Raw genomic sequence first — 19,366 nt, 5'->3', positions numbered from 1 at the left:
TTCAAGAGGGACGATTCTGTTAGGTAAATTCAGGGCTAATAAATCTTATCTTATACTCCTTGAATGATTAGCTCGACAGTGCAGAACTGAGCAGGAATCTGACCCAAAGTTTAAGGCATTAAGAGACAGAGAGGAGGCAAAGGCAGAGAGGTCAAGCTTTATCTTGTGTTAGTCATCCCTGGGGCACCTGCAAGTCTAATGAAGACTCTGCTTTTAGCCAAGGCAGCTTCTCTGAGTCCCTGTTAGGACTGAGCCGTCATTACCTACTACTCAGCCACGTTCCAAATGCAGAAGTCTGAAGAACCTCAGGGATTGGAGGACTTGCTATCAAACACATAGAGCTGAGTCTATGTGTGTGGAAGGCTAATGGGAAAGTGGCAGTTCTCTGAACTCATTTATAGTCGGAGACCATGTTTACTAAAGGAAATGTAATAACAGGTGCTGATCTGAAGCTTACGTACATGTTAGAACTCATCAGGAACTACAGCAATTGGTTAGAATTTAGACCAACTGATTTTTTTCAGGGAGGAAAATTTTATCACTGACATTGTTTATAATCGCAGAGAACAATGATAATAATAAGCAGACCAACTCTTAGTTCAGTTTTATTATAGTTTTTAAATTCTCTCAACAAGGCTCCTTTTCTGCCTTCACCAGGAGGGTGAACCACCCCCTAGCCAGCCCTTTGATCAACTGCTGGTAAGCTTCATCCTTCAGCCGGTGTGCCCCAGGATCACTGCACAGGGAACCATCACAAGGAAACTGCAGATCATTTCAAAATTTAAAATTATATAAAATATTTAACTGCATGCAAATTTTTTTAAAAGCCTGGGCCTAGGATATTAACTTAGTAATAAAGAATCAAGAGTATTTTTTTCTGATTTTCAGATTTTAATTTGAAGGCAAATTTTTGTGAGAAGAGTTATTTAAATCTGTATCATAAACATCCCATGTTGGATTGGAGGCAAATGCCTCCCTTGACCCTCGGAGCACAACTCTCCAGCCTAAATTAAATGGGTTGGTGTGGAAATATCTTGAAGGCCCTGTTCGATCTAACAATGTATGATGTCTATTCTGTCTTATCTTCCCCAGTCTCCTCCCTTCTCCAGTACTCTGGAGTTTTCTTGGAGAAGGGATTAAACCCTTCTTTCTGCATTTCTATATTTCCCACACTAGAAAGATGTGAAGTCCTGCCCAGAGTAGTAAAGTGAAAACCAGAAAAACAAAAGCTTAAATACTGCCAGGCGTGGTGACGCACACCTGTAATCCCGGTGGCTCAGGAGGCTGAGGCAGGAGGATCCCTGGTTCAAAGCCACCCTCAGCAAAATCAAGGCGTTAAGCAACTCAGTAAGACCCTGTCTCTAAATAAAATACAAAAGAGGGCTGGGGATGTATCTCAGGGGTTGAGTGCCCCTGAGTTTAATCCCCAGTACCAAAAAAAACCAAAACCCTAAAATACTAAGGCTTGTTCCAAATCCTTGTGAGCCTAAAGGTGTCCTGGGGAGGTAGACGGCTTTAGAATGGGCTCCACTTCTTATGCAAGATGAGTTTTAGGGCAGAGCCTGAGGATGAACCAAAGGAGTTGATGTTCTATATAAAAATATCAATTGGAAGCTATTTTCTTTGTGGAAACCACCATTTCTGGAATGATGGTGCATATGGAGAAATGGATTTTGACCCTACCATTCCTGAAAATTATTTTTTGTCTTTTGAAAGTGTGTGTGTGTGTTATACAATAGATACCTACTAGACCTCATCTTCATTTCAAACTACCATTGCCTGCCCTTAAAAAATCCTTACTACTGCAGAACAAGACCATCCACAGACCTGAAGTGACCATGGTGGTCCTCAGTCACCATTTCCTTGTGATCACACGGGAAGGGTTTCAAATAAGTCACTTGGAATAGCAGGCAAGAGCTTATTAGAAGGAATAAGAAAAGGAGGACAATGGGACATTCTCAAGGGAGAGAGTAGCTTCTCTCAGAGAAGAGAAGGATGATGTACCCCCTGCCCTCCTGTTTTGTTGGGACCCCAGAGAGTCCCACCCAAGTCTACCTCTTGACTTTGACTGACAGCGGGATTGCTGCTGACTTTTAAATCCCCATTGCATGTGGTCTTGCCGCATGGAGATTTCACTATTATAATGACCTGCTAAAGAGCTGAGGAAACTCTGGTCATCTTGGCCCACACTGACTGGTTCTAACTGGAACTTGTTGTTACAGATTTTATGGTTGGGGGCTCAGCTTCTAATTATCTTGTTTTTCTGAGTCCTGGAATTTGGTCTGTGTGAAGGTCACAAAAGCCCTCCCTTTGGGGTAACTCGTGTTCTTCTCATTGGCAGGGAGCTGTCTTTGGGTCCACATTTCTTCTGCAGATAACAGGTTGTTTACTGAGGAAGGAAGCATATCCTATTGACTTAAGACAAAACAGGGCCAGAGTGGCCTCAGGTACATTGCTTTTTTTTTTTTTTGAAAGTATTAGAGCCTTTGTTCAATTTAATTTTTTGTCTCATCCTTTCACATTTTCTATCTTTGCATATATGTTACAACATACATTACCCATATTAGTATATTGGCAAAAAGAAAGCATGTGGGTGGGCTGGGCTTGTGGCTCAGAGGTAGAGCCTAGCATGCATGAGGCACTGGGTTCAATCCTCAGCACTTCATGAAAATAAAACAAACATGTGTCTCCACCTATACCTGAAAAATAATATTTAAAAAAGCATGTGGAGCCAGTACAGTAGGCCTTAGCTATAGAATGACCCCCTTAACCTCATGTTCACACTGCTGTGTCTGTGTGCCACCCGTCACTCACAAGGAAAGGAAAAATGGAGAGAAAAGATAAAAGAAACGTCGTGTATGATGTGCTGACACAAGGAGGACTCAGCTTCTTCCCTTTCGTACGAGGAAGAAGAGATGCTGGGGGAGGGTCATCCCTCGCAGAGTCTTGATGCTCAGCACTAACTCATCTCCAGGGCTGAGGACAGCCCAGGCTTCTCTGACTGTCTTGAGCTCATGTTCAGCATGGACTTCAGAAGAGATGATTGAGGATGGCAACATAGATTCTAAAGTCTCCCTCTGAACAGTGACATGTCTGCTGAAGGGGGTCGGAGCATGGCACCCCAAAACATGACTGTAGAAGACCAAAATATATCACCCCAAGAAATGTCTTTTTGGCCTAAGGCTTACTTTGAGTTGGTTATTTTGAGGAACTACAACCACAAGAGAAGCTCTAAAAAGAGAATGGAAATTACCATTTTGTAAGAGAATTTTATATTCATAAAGGAAATCTCCAGTTGTAAACGAGTGTCTCCCTCTTCACAACTAGGAAGTAAAGAATGACAAAATCACACACAAAAAAAACCTCTTATCAATGAAAAACCTGCACAACAAACCTTGCTCTTGCTTATCAGGCTTATTTGCAGAACTTCTCCTGCGTCTGCAGAGGAGCTGAGCAGCGGAACTTTGGTTCCTGATAACAAGAACTATTAAAATATAATTTTTCAGGATTAAAATAATGACTCTCATACAAATATGAAATGAATATGTGCCAAAGATTTTATATAACACTTATACTATGGAGGAAACCAGTAAGGTGTTACTGTTTAAAGAAAAATAGAAAGAATACACACACACACACACACACACACACACACACACTTAATTAGAAAGGTTAAAATGCTAAAAGTTGCAAAGCTTATTAAGGTCAATAAAATGTAATGTTCAAAATCATCTTTCTCACAAGGGAAAACCAAAAGTATTTTTATTGGACAACACTTATTTGCATCTCTGTGGATAAGAATCATTTGCATTACTTCCCATTTTCTACAACTTATAGAGTGGTAAAGCCGCCTAGTCTAAGACAGAGAAATGCACACACCTCATAAAATCTAACTAGTCCCATGGGTTACCTAGACAAGGCCTAGCTTTTCATTGAAAGGACACCCCGTAATCTGCTGCCCCTTTCAAAGTCTCTCACAGTTTTTCTGAGAGACTCATACTTATGTACTAAGTACAACAACTAGCCAGAGTAATTGTGCGAGCAGATTCCTTACAGAGAAGACATTCACAAAGGACCTCTGGCAGTCAGTTGCTACTTTCTTCCCCTACTTCTTTTGTTCCCTAGTATATCTTTTTGTTTCAAATTGTCTATATGAAATATTTGGTGTTGGAGTAATGTAGAAAACGTTAACATTGCACCCAACAAAGCCTGGCTGAAGAAGCGGGTGCTTGCCATATCCAAGTCAGCCTGTGGTGTACTCCTGACACTCACAAACCACCTGCAGGAAGTTGCTCGACTAGCCTGCCCCTCATTGCCTGCAAAGTCATCTCAAAATCAGGCAAACCCAGGCAGCTTCTCGGTTTTATATTCATTAGAAGGCACTGACATATGCTATATCCACCTCTAAGAGAAAAATACTGGCTCATTTATTGGTCTGGAAAACTCACTTTTTTCCTCCTCATTTTAATGTCAAAGCCCGTTTTGGATACATAATTTAACCCCTGAAGTCTTTTTCCAGACTTCAGGCTCTAGTCACAACATGTTCTTCTCCAGGTCTCTTTTCTGCCAAGCTTGGGACAGTGTTTCACCCTTTAAGTGAACGCCTCAATTGTGCGAGCCAATACCTGCTCCTTCCCACACATCTGAATCTTCTTTCTCATACCAGAAGCCAGAAATTGTCAGGATCATGGTGCTGGGGCCTCCAGAAATTCCCCTTGGCTCAGGAGCAAGGGCTCTTGGCCACCTGCAGCCAAATATCAAAGTTCATGCACAGTAGGAATGTCTATCCAAGCATGCATGAGCCCAAGATATGGAAATAGCACCTAGGAAGAGCCTGTTGGAAATAATTCCCAAGGGCAAGTATAGCAAGGTACTATCTGTCACACAATGTTGGAAAATACTGAAATAAAACAGCTAAGGAAAATTAGATTGTGCTTGTGTGTGTTGGTAAAGCTGTGAAATTAAATGATTCTTATCAAGAGGCTTAGAATTTTACACCCCTTGATCCAACATGTCCTTCTGGGAATACTTCAAAAGACAGAGAACCAACACTAATTTTTCTGAAAATAAAATAATCCCATTTATGATTCCATCATAAAGAATAAAATACTTAGAAGTAATTTCATGAAGGGGAGAAAGATCTGTACCTAAAAACTATAAAACATGGATGAAAGCAGTTGAAGAAGGCACAAATAAATGGAAAGATAGCCCATGTAATAGGTTAGGAGCATTAATATTATTCAAATGTCCATGCTACCCAAAGTAATCTGTAGATCCAATGTGATCCCTATCAATGAAATTCCGTATCAAGAGGTCAATGACATTTTTCACAGAAATAGAAAAAATAATTATAAAATTCCAAATGGAATCACAAAAGGCCCCAGACAGCCAAGGAAATCTTGAAAAAGAAGACTGACGTTAAAGGCATTATACTTCCTGATTTCAGATTATTTTACAAAACACTAGTAATCAAAACAGTATGGTACTAGCATAAAAACAGACACATAGAACCTTCAGAACAGGAACTCCAGTGTCACAATTGGTTAGTATGTGATACTTCTACGAACCAATAGAACATAACAGAGATCCCATAAACAAACCCAAGCATATATAGTTGTTGATTTTCAACAGAGATTCCAAAACACACAATGGAAATGATAGTCCCTTCAATAAATGGCATTGGATAGCCATGCGTCCAAGAAAGAAATTTACCCTCATCTCATACTACACACAAAAATTAGCACAAATGGAATAAAGACTTAAATCTGAATAATTCCCTTAGCAAAACATAGCAGAAAACCTCCTTGACATTGGTCTTGGCAATGATTTCATAGCTCTGACTACGAAAGCAAAAATAAAGTGGAACTACATCAAAATAAAGAGCATCTGCACAATAAAGAAAGCAAGCAAAAAAATGAAAAAGGCAATCTGCAGTTTAGGAGCAAAAACTTCAAACCATATATCTGAAAAGGGGTTATCATCTTATACAAGGAACTCACACAAATTAAAAACCAAACAAAAATCAGGCTGAGTAAACCACATCTGAAATGCTTGGGACCTGAAGGGCTTTGAGTTTCAGATTTTGCAGATTTTAGAATATTTCCACATATACAATGAGATATTTTGGGGGAAGGAATCCAGTCTAAATGTGAAGTTCATGCACACTTCATGTAGACCTTATACACACAGGGCTTTTAATGCCTACATTTGGACTGTTGTTACAGTTTGGATATGAGTTGTCCCTCAAAAGCTCCAGTGTTAATGCAGGAAGTTCAGGGGTGAGATGATTGGATTGGGAGAGCTGTGCCCTGATCAGTCTGTCCTAGTGTGAATGGGCAGCCTGGGTGGTAACTGCAGGCAGGTGGGGTGTGGCTGGAGGAGGTGGGTCACTGGGGGGTGCTCTGGGAGGGACCATCTTTCCTGCAGCCCCTTCCCCTGCCCTCCTGCTTCCTGGATGCTCTAATGGCAGCGGCTTTCCTTCCCTAAGCCCTTGCCATGAGGAACGTCTCACTTTGGGCCCAGACAGTGGACTCAGCTGACCACCGACTAAAGCTCTAGCACTAGAAGCCAGAATATACTTTCTCTCCTCTGAGTTGTTCTTTCTGGGTCTTTTGGTCACAGCGATGAAAAACTAGGCAGTTTCTCCTAACACAACTGAGGTCCACCCGTGGGTCAGTGAGGTCAGGTCTGGCATTTTCCACCTGTAGCATCACTCTGGTGCCCTCAAAGTTTTGGATTCTGGAGCATTTTGCATTTTGGACTTTGGGATTAGAGGTATTCAGCACATAAAAGCCTGATTTTGAAATGGCCAAAGTGAGCTGGCATGGTGGCACACACATTTAATCCTGGAGACCTGGGAGGCTGGGGCAGAAGCACTGCAAGTCTGAGGGTAGCCTGGCAACTTAGCAAGATCCTGTCTCAAAATAAAAAATGTAAAAGGGCTGGGGATGGAGCTCAGCAATAAAATGCCCCTGGGTTCCATCCCTAGTACCAGAGAAAGGGAGTCAGGGGGAGGCCAAAGTCTCTAAATAGACATGTTTTTAAAGAAGACACACACAGACACAAATGACCAGTAGTCGTATGAAAAGATGCTTGTGTTACTGCCCCTCAAGGAAGTGCAAGTCAAAGCCATACATCACCTCGTGTGAGTAAAATTACTATTATCAAAAAGGCAGGAGATAAGCGTTGGCAAGGATGTGGAGCAAAATGCATGCACACCTTTGGTGGGAATGTAAACTGGTGCAGCCATTATGGAAGATAGCCTAGTGGTACCTCCAAAAATTGAAATCAGAACTACCCAGAAACCCCCCCCCCCGGGGTATATACCAGAAGGAAATAGATCAGTACCTGGAAGGGACCACGATCATTGCAGTGTTATAATAACTAAGATATGGAAACAGCCAAAAAGTCCATTGACATGTGAATGGAAAAAGGACTGTGGTATACATGTGTACATGTGTGTTCACGTATATGCATGTGTGCATGTGTGCACATATGTGTGTATAGAAGGTGCATTACTCAACCTTTAAGAAGGAGATGCTGTCATTCGCTGCTACGTGGATGAACTTAGAGGACATTATGGTACGTGAAATAAGACAGGTACAGAAAGACAAATACCACACAATCTCCCTTCTATGTGGAATCTAAAAAATATCAAATAAATAAAAGCAGAACAGTGGTTGCCAGGAGTGGAAAGGGGCAGGATATGGAGAGACACTGGTCACAGGGCATGGAGTTGCAGTCCTGGAGGATGAACAGGTCTCAGGATCTAATGTGCTATATTGTGACCTTGAAATTCAAGAATAGACTTCAGGTTCTTTTACGCACGTGCGCACACACACACACGCACACACACACACAGAATATATGTGGGGAGATGGACATGCAATTTTCTTGACTATGGAGCCCATTTCACTCTGTGCGTGGTGTGGGGGGAGGGTGGGTGTGGGTGTGTGTGTATCAAAACAATAAAACAAAACAAAATTCTGTAAAAAGGTTTATTCCAGTATTATTTATAACAATAAAAATTTGAAACAACCGAAGTCCAATAAGAGAAATTGATACAGAAATAATGGTTTGTGCATATCTTGAAATAAGATATATTTAAATGATGATCAGGAAAACACAGAAAATTTTGTAATGAGATTTTTAAATCATTTTATTATGAAAATGTCAAGTATCTACATATTTTATATTTTTTCACAATCAATTCTTAACATTACTAAAAAACCATATTAACTTATTTTCACCCATAAACTAGCAGATGAAGTTGAGGAAGTTCAGAAAGCAAGCACAGGCCTTCTAAAAAATAAAAGGTACAAATATATTATTCTTGCACTCAAATCAGATAAAAACATATTGATTTTTCTTAAACCAAAATTATAGACTCTCTCAACTGCATGATGAGACTTCATGTTCCCACCAGCCTGCTTAACGATTATCCACATGGAGCAAACTCGCTTCCTCTTCCCACTCACTCTGCCCCAAGGTTATTTTGAAGCCATTCCCAGATACTGCACCGTTTCATCTGTGTCAGCATGTGTCTCTAAAAGATAGGAATTTCTTTAAAAAAGAAAAAAACACTCAACTCGATTTGCCACCTCAGAAGTGAACAATATACCCATCAGAAAATAGACTATTAAAAATATAAATAACCTTCCAAATAAATAATCACAATTATATTTTTCTCATCTGTTCATTTGGCCTTATATAATTAATTCTTGTTCAGCTGGATGTTGGGTCAGTGATCTGATTTCACACAGTTATCATCTTCTAGGCAAACAAACAAACAAAAACCAGGCCTGGAAATTATGACTTCATCTCCTCGCACAGTCTACAAGTTGAAGAGGGATGTCATCTTAGAAGCTAATCAGGAGTCTGCTCTTTGAAGAGTCTGTAGTTGACAGTCCCCAGTGCAGTGCCTTCCATGAGGTTCTGAGGCTTTCTCCTTGAAAATCTGATCTCTGGCTTAGAACTTAGAGCAGACCGCAGGCAGGCGTGCAGAAAGGCAGGGTGAGCCTCTTTCCTGTGGCTGTGGCTAATTGATGAGGGTAGCCCACAATGGCAGAATGGAGGTGAACAGAGCTCTCTCCCGCGTGCGCGTTTTTCAAGGGTTTGACCAAGGTTTCCTCTCAGGGATGAGAACATATGATGGACAGCAAGGGCATTGCAAGATCTTCAGGACTTTTCTGTGACATATGCCATCTCTGAACCATTTATATTAATGATATTTTACCTACACAACAAACTTAACCCAGGGCAGGCTGAGCGTCCCTTCTGATCAGAGAATTCTTCCTATGCTACTCTTGAAATAGCATTGAGCTTTTTAAAAAATATGAAATAAACCTAATTGTCTCTAACATTCTCTTTTCCATAAGGTGAAAGTGCAAATCGTTGTGATTTCCAGAGGTGTTGGGGGACTCCCCAAGGTCACTTTAGGTGTAAATACACCCCACAAACTTCATTGTTTCTGAATTTAGGATGTGATCTTAGGAAGTCAGAAGCAATGGGTTTAACCGGAGATTTGGTTAAGATTTCGAGTGCCTGGGGAAACAAAGGGTACCTTCATTAGGACAACCGCAGAGTTTTCAAACAAGCACAGAAGTGGGAAAAGCAAATTTAAAGAATCTTGCTCTGTCAGGATGTGAGACTTTGTTTTTTATAACCATGGACATGAAAATATCGACACAAACCACAGAGAATTATTCTGGTACAATATGAAAATCTCTGCTAGCTGGATGGGTTACACAAAGGTAAATAATAACTGCTTATTATCCCTTTTTAAGAGCATTAAGACCAGTTAATCATTTTAACAGAGAGAAAGCCAAATTCTATTTCTGTGTTAATTCAATATTTAGTAATAAAGGATTCCAAGTTCCAAAAACAGAAAAGAAAAAAGCCTTTTGAATAAGCCCATCAAATGTAAGAAAACTTTACTAGAACGTTAACATATTTTATTGCTTCTTCTCAGACGAGCAAGTCAAATACCATTTACTTTCAGCAAACCTTCTATAATTTTCTATATCCACTTAGGTTTTGTCTGTCCCTCTCCTATTTCATGCTTCCTTTGGAAAACAAGCAAACAAAAATCCCTTGCCTTTGGAACTCTCGTACTTCTCTGCACCACCACCTACCTGCACTGTTGTTCTCTGTTCAGCCTTAGTTACCCAAATTCACGCCACTTTAAATAAATTCACCAGCATCTACTTCACAGAGAAAACTAGAGGGATAATTGATAATTTTGTGTTATATAAAAGGGAAAACGAATACATTCATTAATGTCACCCCAAAATATGCCACTCTCTAGTATAGTAAAAATGGAAAAAAAGAAAAAGAAACAAAGATGTATATCTATTTTAAAGTCAGATTTAGTTTTCAATGCTTTTTTTTATTATATCATAGAATGTATCTAGGTTGGCAAAGATTATCTATTAATTGTCTCGATTTAATATTAGCCCAGGTTTTAAAATTAACTTGATATTGGAAATTATGTTTGAGCTAATATACTATAAAACATAATCATTAGTACCAAAACACTGTGAAAATTATAATTCTATTTTGTTAGACACATCATTTTACATGTTTCATAATCCTCAACATTATTAAGTAGTATTATAGCTCATTTATACTAGATGAGCTAGTATATAGAGTTGAGCAAGTTCAGCAAGCAAAACTCTGATCTTCTAAAAAATAAAATATATAAATACATTATACTTAAAACATTAAAATGAGGAAAAGTTGATTTTTCTGAAATCAAAATTATAAATTAGACCAACTTATCCAAAGATTTACCATGCATTTTATTATGTATTATACATATATATCTATCTCTATTATCATATAGAGTGCTTCTGAGTTAGCACTTTCTGGAAGAATTTTTTATTAAAAGTCTAGAACAGTTAGAATAATAAAAATTCAGTCAATTTTCTAGGAATTCTGGAAATATTACACTTATATAAGCACTGACTACTCTCTGTAAGTCAACCAGAACAAAATCACTTAACATTAAAAGACCCAGGAATATAATTTGTTAAACTCCGGAGCTGAGGAGACATTTCACACCCACAGTGAGAGAGAAAAGCATTGGGTGCAGAGTGCTGGATGACTTGGGGCCTGCCGTCCCGTGACAGGTCAGGAGCAAACAGAAACCGAGAACTCACCGGTCCAGTTTCCAGAGCACTGTTTTCCTTTCTAGTGGGTACAAAATAGTTCCTTAACCCCTAAGTCCCAATTTTTCAATTCTGCAAATAATTCGATTAATATATCACTTTATATGATATATTAATATATTGTTTTAGTCCACCTTTTTTGCTGCTGTGACTAAAAGACCGGACAAGAACACTTTTAGGAGGAGAAGTTTATTTGTGGGATCATGACCTCAGAGGTCTCAGTCCATAGACAGCTGGCCCCTTTCCCGGGGCTCAAGGTGAAGCAGAACAAGTGGTGGAAGAATGAGGCAGAGGGAAGGGCTCAGGACTAATGATCAGGAAGCAGAGAGAAGCTCCACCTGCAAGATACAAAACATGGTCCTTAAAGTGCCCACCTCCTCCAGCCCCACCCCACCACTCCAGTTACTGCTCTGCCAGTCTCTATAAGGGGATTAATTCACTGATTGGGTTGAGGCTGTCATGACCCAATCATCTTACCTCTAAGCCTTCTTACATTGTCTCTCACGTGAGCTTTCAGGGGACATCTCACATCCAAACCATCACATATTTTCATGGATACATATGAAATACACATATTTTTTCCTAATGTTCTTATTATCCACCTATTACTTTTCTCAAAAGAATAGAACTCTAAAAACCATGTGTATTTTAAAAGTTACCATAAATGGTATATTTGTTGCTCACCTTAAAGTTTTTTATATATAGTATATCTGGGGTAATTTGAGCTTCAAGTAGACAAAGAGACAAAAAGACTGAAAAACTGGAGTAGCTATCATCTCTCCCCTGATAGAAAACAGAAGCCCATTTTTCACCTCCCAGTCATCACCAAGCAGTCACATCCTAAAACCAGACTCCCCATGGCAACTGACCATTGTGTATTGACATGACACATGCACAAGTCCATTTCTTATCCAGGGAGTGGGTACCTGCGGTGGTCCTGGGTGTAGCTCTAGGAAGGGATATAGCCATGACCAGAAGTCTTACAAGGGTGCTCTTTAGATTATGCAGTTGATGTTGGTTTGAGACCAAAATATGGAATCATCAGTACCTGGACACAGTGGTCAATTTAAAGTTTTCTTTTTGTTGCTCAATTTAAAGTTTTCTATATATAGTATATCTGGGGCACCTTCAAATAACCAGTCCTGATGTGCAGCATTTGCCTGTACTTGTGACATAAAATCCCCCATAAGAGCTATTTCAAAGCCACCAACATGATGTCATGAATGTAGAATTGGGGAGAGGTCTTTGGTCCTCACAGAACAAAATGATCTGCCTCCAGGACACAGGTAGGCCTGATTATAAAAGTCAGCCAAAACACAGGTAGACGAGCAGGTCGGCCAAGACACAGAAACAAAATTTAAAAAAAAAAAATCGAGAAGAAAACATTGAGAAACACAGAGTTAGCTATTTGAGATTCACTCTGGGAGACGAGAAGACGTGTCTGGGTTTGATAAGAACATGAGGTATTCTTTTCAGGACCTGCAGTTTAGTGGCAGTGCAGGTAAGTCCACCTGAGTATCTTGCTGGATCATCTAGACTGGTCCCAGGAGTCGGAACTTCACAAGACAGCTCTTATATTTGCAAACAATTCCCGTGAAGTTTTTTGTTTGTTTGTTTGTTTTTTGTTTTTGTTTTTGTTTTTACATTCAATCAAAAATCTATTTTCTAATAGTGTCTAACCCAGGTTTTGTGCATGTTCTTGGAAAATGTGCAAAAAACATCTAGTCTTCCTTTATTCAATAAACTTTCAATATTGAGTACCATTATCTTAGGGTTGGTGAGCTAGTCAAACTCATTCATTTTACAAATAAAGAAACTGAGACCCAGAGAAGGGTAATGACTTTCCCATAGCACTGTGACTTGTCACATTTAATGGGTTCCAGGTCAAAACTTAAAAACTGCCACACCACATGCCTCTTGAGTCTCTGTTCCTTGATTCTATCAAACTTCACCCAACATATTTTTAAGGTCTCTCCTCTTAGTTGCCTCTTCCTGTGGTTCTGTGTTCAGATAACGCCATCCTAAAAGCCAGGTACTCAAGCTAATCACATGCCTCAGGCATCAACTATTATTTGCAGGGGACAGTGTATGTACTGAATTCTTGATTTATTAATATTTTATTAGTTCTTAGGACAACTGCTTCTCTTTCTGACTCTTCTTTTTGTCAGATATAATTTTCAAAATTAAAAGCATAACTTTCATAGAAATACAGAATGAACACATTTCAAAACTCTACTAGGGCCGGGCCACAGTGGTAAATGCCTGTAATCCCAGTGACTGAGGCAGGAGGATCTCGAGTTCAAAGCCTGCCTTAGTAAAAGCGAGGCACTAAGCAACTCAGTGAGACCCTGTCTCTAATAAAATACAGAATAGGGCTGGAGATGTGGCTCAGTGGTCGAGTGCCACTGAATTAAATCACTGGCACAAAAAACAAACAAACAAACAAACAAAAAAACTCTATTAGATTCATTGATTAAGAAGAGCATGAATGAGATACCAAAGATGGTTTAAGAGCATCTGAAGAAAAAGGACTTACATCGTCCATCAAGAAAGGCACAGGGGGCTGGGACTGTAGCTCAGCAGTAGAGCACTCACCTACCATGTGCAAGCCCTGGGTTTGATCCTCAGCACCACATGAAAATAAATAAATAAAATAAAGATATTGTGTCTAAAACTAAAAAATAAATATTAAAGAAAAAGAAAGGTACAGGGCAATATATATTTCTTTTTTAAATTAGAGAAAATTCTGGTTCATAGTCTCTGGAACACAAAAGCATAACTTTTGAGGTTATCTTTTTCACCATAGAGAAATCTGCATCTTAGCAGGTAAACCTTAGAGTTAACACACATCTCCACAGTGTCTGGACTCTGGGCAACAGTTAATCACAAAGTCAAATAAGGCACAGCTTCCTGGAAAATTTTTAAATTCCTAAGAGGCCTCTTACACAATGTCCCAGTATGACCTTGAAAAGACATACAACTCCCTCTTTTGTTTTATCTTCAAATATAACCAAACACTCTTGACATCATTTCATCATGAATCACTGTTTTGCCTATCTCCCACAACCTGTGAAAGTGTAACAAGACTTTTCATTAATTAAATGAAGTTATTTCTATTTATTGTTCCACTTGATCTTCCTTCCTGGTGCAAGATTTATTTCTGTATATCCACAGTCAGTAACATTCAGTGCTGAGGAACTCTCTTCTTTGCATGCAATGTAACTAAAGGCATTGTTAGATGCTCTAGTTCTTTTTTTTTTTTTTTTCAATATTTAGACCCAGGTCCTTGCACATGCTAGACAAATGCTCTACCACCGAGCTAATCCAGTCCTTTTTATTTTTGAGACCAGATCTTGCTAAGTTGCTGAGGTTGGCCTTGAACTTGCAATCCTCCTGCCTCACCCCACCTCCACCCCAAATTGCTGGGATTACAGGTGTGCACCATCTTGACTGGCTTGAAACTCTCATTCTTAATGAGGTCTTGCTTGTATTGGCAGAAATATGCTCCCTTTTACCCATTGAAGGTCTAGATTAAGGGGTAGAAAAACCAGACAGCTTCCTGAGCATTAATCAAAAAGGGATGCTAAAATATCACCAACACCAATTGTGGAATGTGCCAAGTAAGGCGTCTCCGTGCCTGACTCCTCACATAACAGGATCTTATAAATTGGTCCCACCAAATGGAAGTAGATGAGGCATTCAAAGGGAAATTTAAAAACATATTCCCCATCTGAGCTGAGTTATCTCTGTTGAGTATTTTAGGGAGGCAAATGTGTAAGTAGCTCAAGGCACTAAGAACAACTTCAAGTCTTGCCCACTGGAGTCCAAAAATGTGGTCATCATCTGGAATACCAAAACTCAATAATGCCATGACGTTTACTAGAAACAGGCACTTTATTTTATTGTCTAAATCACAAACCCTTTAATAGGCCATAATTTTTCCATTCAGACAATTGTAAAATACCCAAAGAAGATTATAGTATAGTATTGAATAAAGAAGGAAATGAATATCTCCCCCCCCAAAAAAAAAATCAGTCCAAGAAACTCAAATGTATCTGGACAGAATCCTTAATGACACCCATGTAAGTTACTTCTTTTCTTACTTAGTAAAGTGAGTGACCCTTGCTACTCAGAGATAGTGACATAAAAACTAGAAACGTCTTCAAAACATTGAAATTTTATTGTCATGTTACCACATGTAATAAATCCTTTATTTTGAGCATAAAGAACTATATACATTTTATTAGCACTCTCTCTCACACACACACACACACACACACACACACACACACACACACACACATTCCTCCCCAGTCTTGCCAGATACATGTTTAAGAACTATTGAAGGGATATAGGTATGTATCATTGCCAAATCATGAGCCCACAGGTCTACTTCTGGCTCTGCTGATTGGTTCCAGTTCCAACATCGGGAGCCATGCAAAATCCTTGAATCCTGTTTCCATATGACTGACCTTCAGATACCTAAAAACAGTTTCCCCATCCTCCTGCAGGCTTCTCTGCTCCAGATCAAATGAGGAAACCCCTTCTGGGGAATGACTTCAAGATTCGTCTTTTCCATGATCACCCTCCTGCGGAGGCGTCCTGGTTTGCCAACGAGTCCAAGTGTGACTTCCAGTATCACACACAACATGACAAACGTCTGGTGCCCCATTTATGACAGGCAGTCATCTTGCTCAACCTGTTTTGCCAACACTGTGGTAAAATCACGAGAGAAGTTCAGGGGCAATGACATCCCACATCTCTTTGATGGAATGGTTTAGTGTCTGAAACTTCCTGGAGCCATTTAGCATTCTCCCTAGGCTCAGGGGCACCCGGTCAGAATCAGTCAAGAGACAGATAACCGCACCAGTTATTTGAAGAGAGAGGATTTAATATCGAGAACTGCCAGCCAGACATTAAATTGTGTGGTGGGTAGCCGAGGGCACAGAGGACTCTGAGAGCATCCCAGGGGGAACCGTAGGAGGCTGGACCGTCTTCGTCAGCCTGCCCTGGGCAGACATGAAGATGGGACTAACCTGCAACGGTTTCCTCAGGGGAAATGTGTGCAACAGGAAGCAGAGGGATCAGTAGGGGCCCAAGAACTGTCACAGACTGAAATGCCAGCAGCACCCAGGAGAAAGCAGCCATGAAGCCCCAGGAAGTGCCAGCAAAGCCATAGGAACGCCATTGAGGCAAAGCTGCTGGCCACAGGAGTCTGTGTCTGGTTGGAATCCACCTCAGCCTCAGGCACCGAGCAGTAGCTGAGACACGTGGTCAGTTAAGCTTAGGGTTACAGATAAAATACAGGACACCCGGTTAAATTTGACTTTCATATAAACAATGAGTAAATTTTTAGAATAAGTTTGTCTAAAATATTGTGTAAGAGAGACTAAAAATTATTTGTTGTTCAAAATGAACTCACTTCCATCTTTTTTTTTTTTTTTTTGCTAAATCCACCAGCTCTAATGACACTCCTGGTAGTTGGGGACCTGCAAGGCCCATTTGCAAGGCCGCCACACAGGCAGGTTGGGAGAAGAAAGGTGAGAGTTTGGAATTTTTAAAACTTTGAAACTTAGAGGAGGCTACTGGGAAGCTGGAACTGAGACATCTAAGGAAGTGCCCCGGCCGGCTGGTACTTCTGGGCGGTGAGGGAGGGTGCCAGTTTGTAGCTGGAAAACTACAAAGTGAATTCCATGCTGAGAGGGGAAGGAGCTGTAGGGATGAAGGATGCTCCCCACTCCCTCCCGCACCCCTCCTCAGCGCCCCCTATGGGCAGAACCTAGCAGGAGGCCAGTGGCCAGGCAGAAACGCAGATCAGATTATGGAGGACTGGGTTTGGAATCCATTGGAAAGACCCAATGTTAGACATGTCAAAGACTAGCAAAGATCACACCCAGTTAATAAAATGCCAAAAAATGACTGACTGTGGACCCTTGTGAGTTCAAGTCAACCCCAGATTCATGAAATTTATGGTTTGATTGTTTACAGAAAAAAATGCTGCTGGCCAACTTACACCCACCATTTTTGGTAGATTATCCTAACAGCCAGCAGGACAGGAGATGGGCTTGGCTTGGCTTTTCAAATTATCTTCTTGTAAAAACAAATGAGTGGCCAGATGCAGTGGTGTACGCCTGTAATCCCAGCAACTGGAGAGGCTGAGGCAGGAGGATCTCGAGTTCAAAGCCAGCCTCAGCAAACGCAAGGTGCTAAGCAACTCAGTGAGACCTTGTCTCTAAATAAAATACCAAAAAGGGCTGAGATGTGGCTCAGTGGTAAGTGCCCCTGAGTTCAATCCCTGATCCCCCCGCACCCCCCCCCCCCAAAAAAAAAGTGGAGGACCCTTAAGCCCATGGCTAAGGCTGGCAGAGGGATGAGAAGGAACAGGTAGTCTTGTGCTGAGTGGAGAAGGGTCGTAAATTCAAAAGACTCCAGTAAAGTTTATCACTCCCCACCCCATAAAACAGGTATTATTAAGCCTGTGCTGCAAATGAACTCTAATCCTGTAGGAAATGGACAGCCTTAGGAGAGATTCTTGCTTGCTGAGTTCACCTCACACCTCAGTGTCTCCAGAGCATTCCCTCAGTAGGTGTCTTGTTCTGAGCTCTGTATACAACCATGAAGGTGGGGTGAGGGTGGCCCAGGAGGCTCGAAGGGAAAGATGGATCCACTCCAGTGCACAGTGAGCAACCTTTGAAAAAATTTTGAGTGGAAGGGTGATAGATACAGTCAGAGGGCAGAAGAGGAGGACTTATCAGAAATGCATTCAAGAGATAATAAGGCCTTAGACTCAGTTAACAATTGTATTGGAGTTAACAACAATCCAAATGCTCAAAAGCATTTTCTCTAAAACAAAAAAGGATTTCAAAGGAGATTAAAGGTGTAAAATATTGAGTGAGCCATGAGGGAAGTGTACCAAGATTTCAGATTTCTTAACCCTTTTTGGCATTTCTGCTCCATTCACATTCATGCATTCACAGGCAAATAATACATATCAACCTTCAAATGTGAACAGATGGAAGGAAAAGTAGAGATTCTAAGCATTTTTGGTGGGGCTTATGTGATCTGAATGAATGAGAATAAGATGTAACTAGTTGGGGAAAAGGAATTCTGTGATCATACACTAATTATTATTTTCATTTCAAGGGTTTCAAGAATAGAACAGTATCCTCTGCTAATTACTTCCTGTATTCGTTATCTATTATTGCATAACAAATTTCCCCAAAACTTAGTGGCTTAAAACAATAATAAGCATCTATTATCTCTGACAGTTTCTGTGGTCAGGAATTCTGGAGAAGATTAGTGAGTGCTTCTGGCTCAAAGTCCCTCATTAGTCAGCTTTGCATCACTGTGACCAAAATGCCTAACAAAGCAACTTAGAGAAAGGAAAGTTTATTTAAGCTCATCGTTTCAGAGGTTCAGTTCCTAGTGGACTGACTCCATTGCTTTGGGCCAAAGTGGGGCAGTGCATCATGGTGGAAGGGTGTGGTGGAAGGGTACTGCTTCATTGATGGCAGCCAGAAAGCTGATGGGGGGAGGAAGGAGCTACAGGGAAGATGTACCCTTTCAGGGCAGGCCCCCAGTGACCCACGTCCACCAGCCCCACCTGCTTACAATTACCACCCCGTCAGCCCATTCAAACTGAGATGGAGTGATCAGGATGCAAGTCTCACAGTCCAATCATTTAACCTCTGAAAATTCCTACATTAGCAAAGGAGCCTTTGGGGACACCTTGCATCTAAACCTTAACACGAGGCAAGAGTCAAGATACTGGCTGAGGCTGCAGTCAAGGTCAAGGAAGGTTCAGTGGGGTACAGGATTCCCTTTCAAGATGGCTCACACGTGTGACTTGGATTTTAGGGGAGTGCTCAGATTTTTTCTAGGCAGATCTCTTCCATATCTGCTCAAGTGCTCTCATGACATGGCAGCTGGCTTTCCTTAGAGCAACTGGTTTAAGAGAGTTTGAGGCAGGAAGAAGCAGTCCTTTCCATGATCTAGCCTTGGAGGTCATATAACATCACCTCTACCACAGAACAATGCACTAAGTCCAGCCCACATCCATTCCAGGGGAGAGGAAGTAGACTCCAACTTTTGAAGGGAGTATGTGCCTTAAGCTGTTCCTGATGCTGTAATAAAATACATGAGATTGGGTAATTTCTAAAGAAAATCCATTTATTTCTCACAGTTCTGGAGGCTTGAAA

General features: G+C 40.7%; 1 long non-coding RNA gene across 1 annotated transcript; it reads right to left on the bottom strand.

Annotated features, from left to right (window-relative positions):
- Positions 1-8,079: 8,079 nt before the first annotated feature.
- On the bottom strand, positions 8,080-11,332 carry LOC308654860. The gene is made up of 3 exons (XR_014023327.1): positions 11,160-11,332; positions 10,134-10,219; positions 8,080-9,543 (listed from the first exon to the last, which is right to left on the bottom strand). It is a non-coding gene; the product is annotated as an uncharacterized lncRNA (long non-coding RNA).
- Positions 11,333-19,366: the final 8,034 nt, after the last annotated feature.

The sequence above is a fragment of the Spermophilus citellus genome (assembly GCF_964194105.1).
Source record: "Spermophilus citellus genome assembly, chromosome: 8".
NCBI lineage: Eukaryota > Metazoa > Chordata > Mammalia > Rodentia > Sciuridae > Spermophilus > Spermophilus citellus.
The sequence above is the reverse complement of the archived record's forward strand: the minus strand, read 5'-3'. Positions and strand labels throughout refer to the sequence as shown.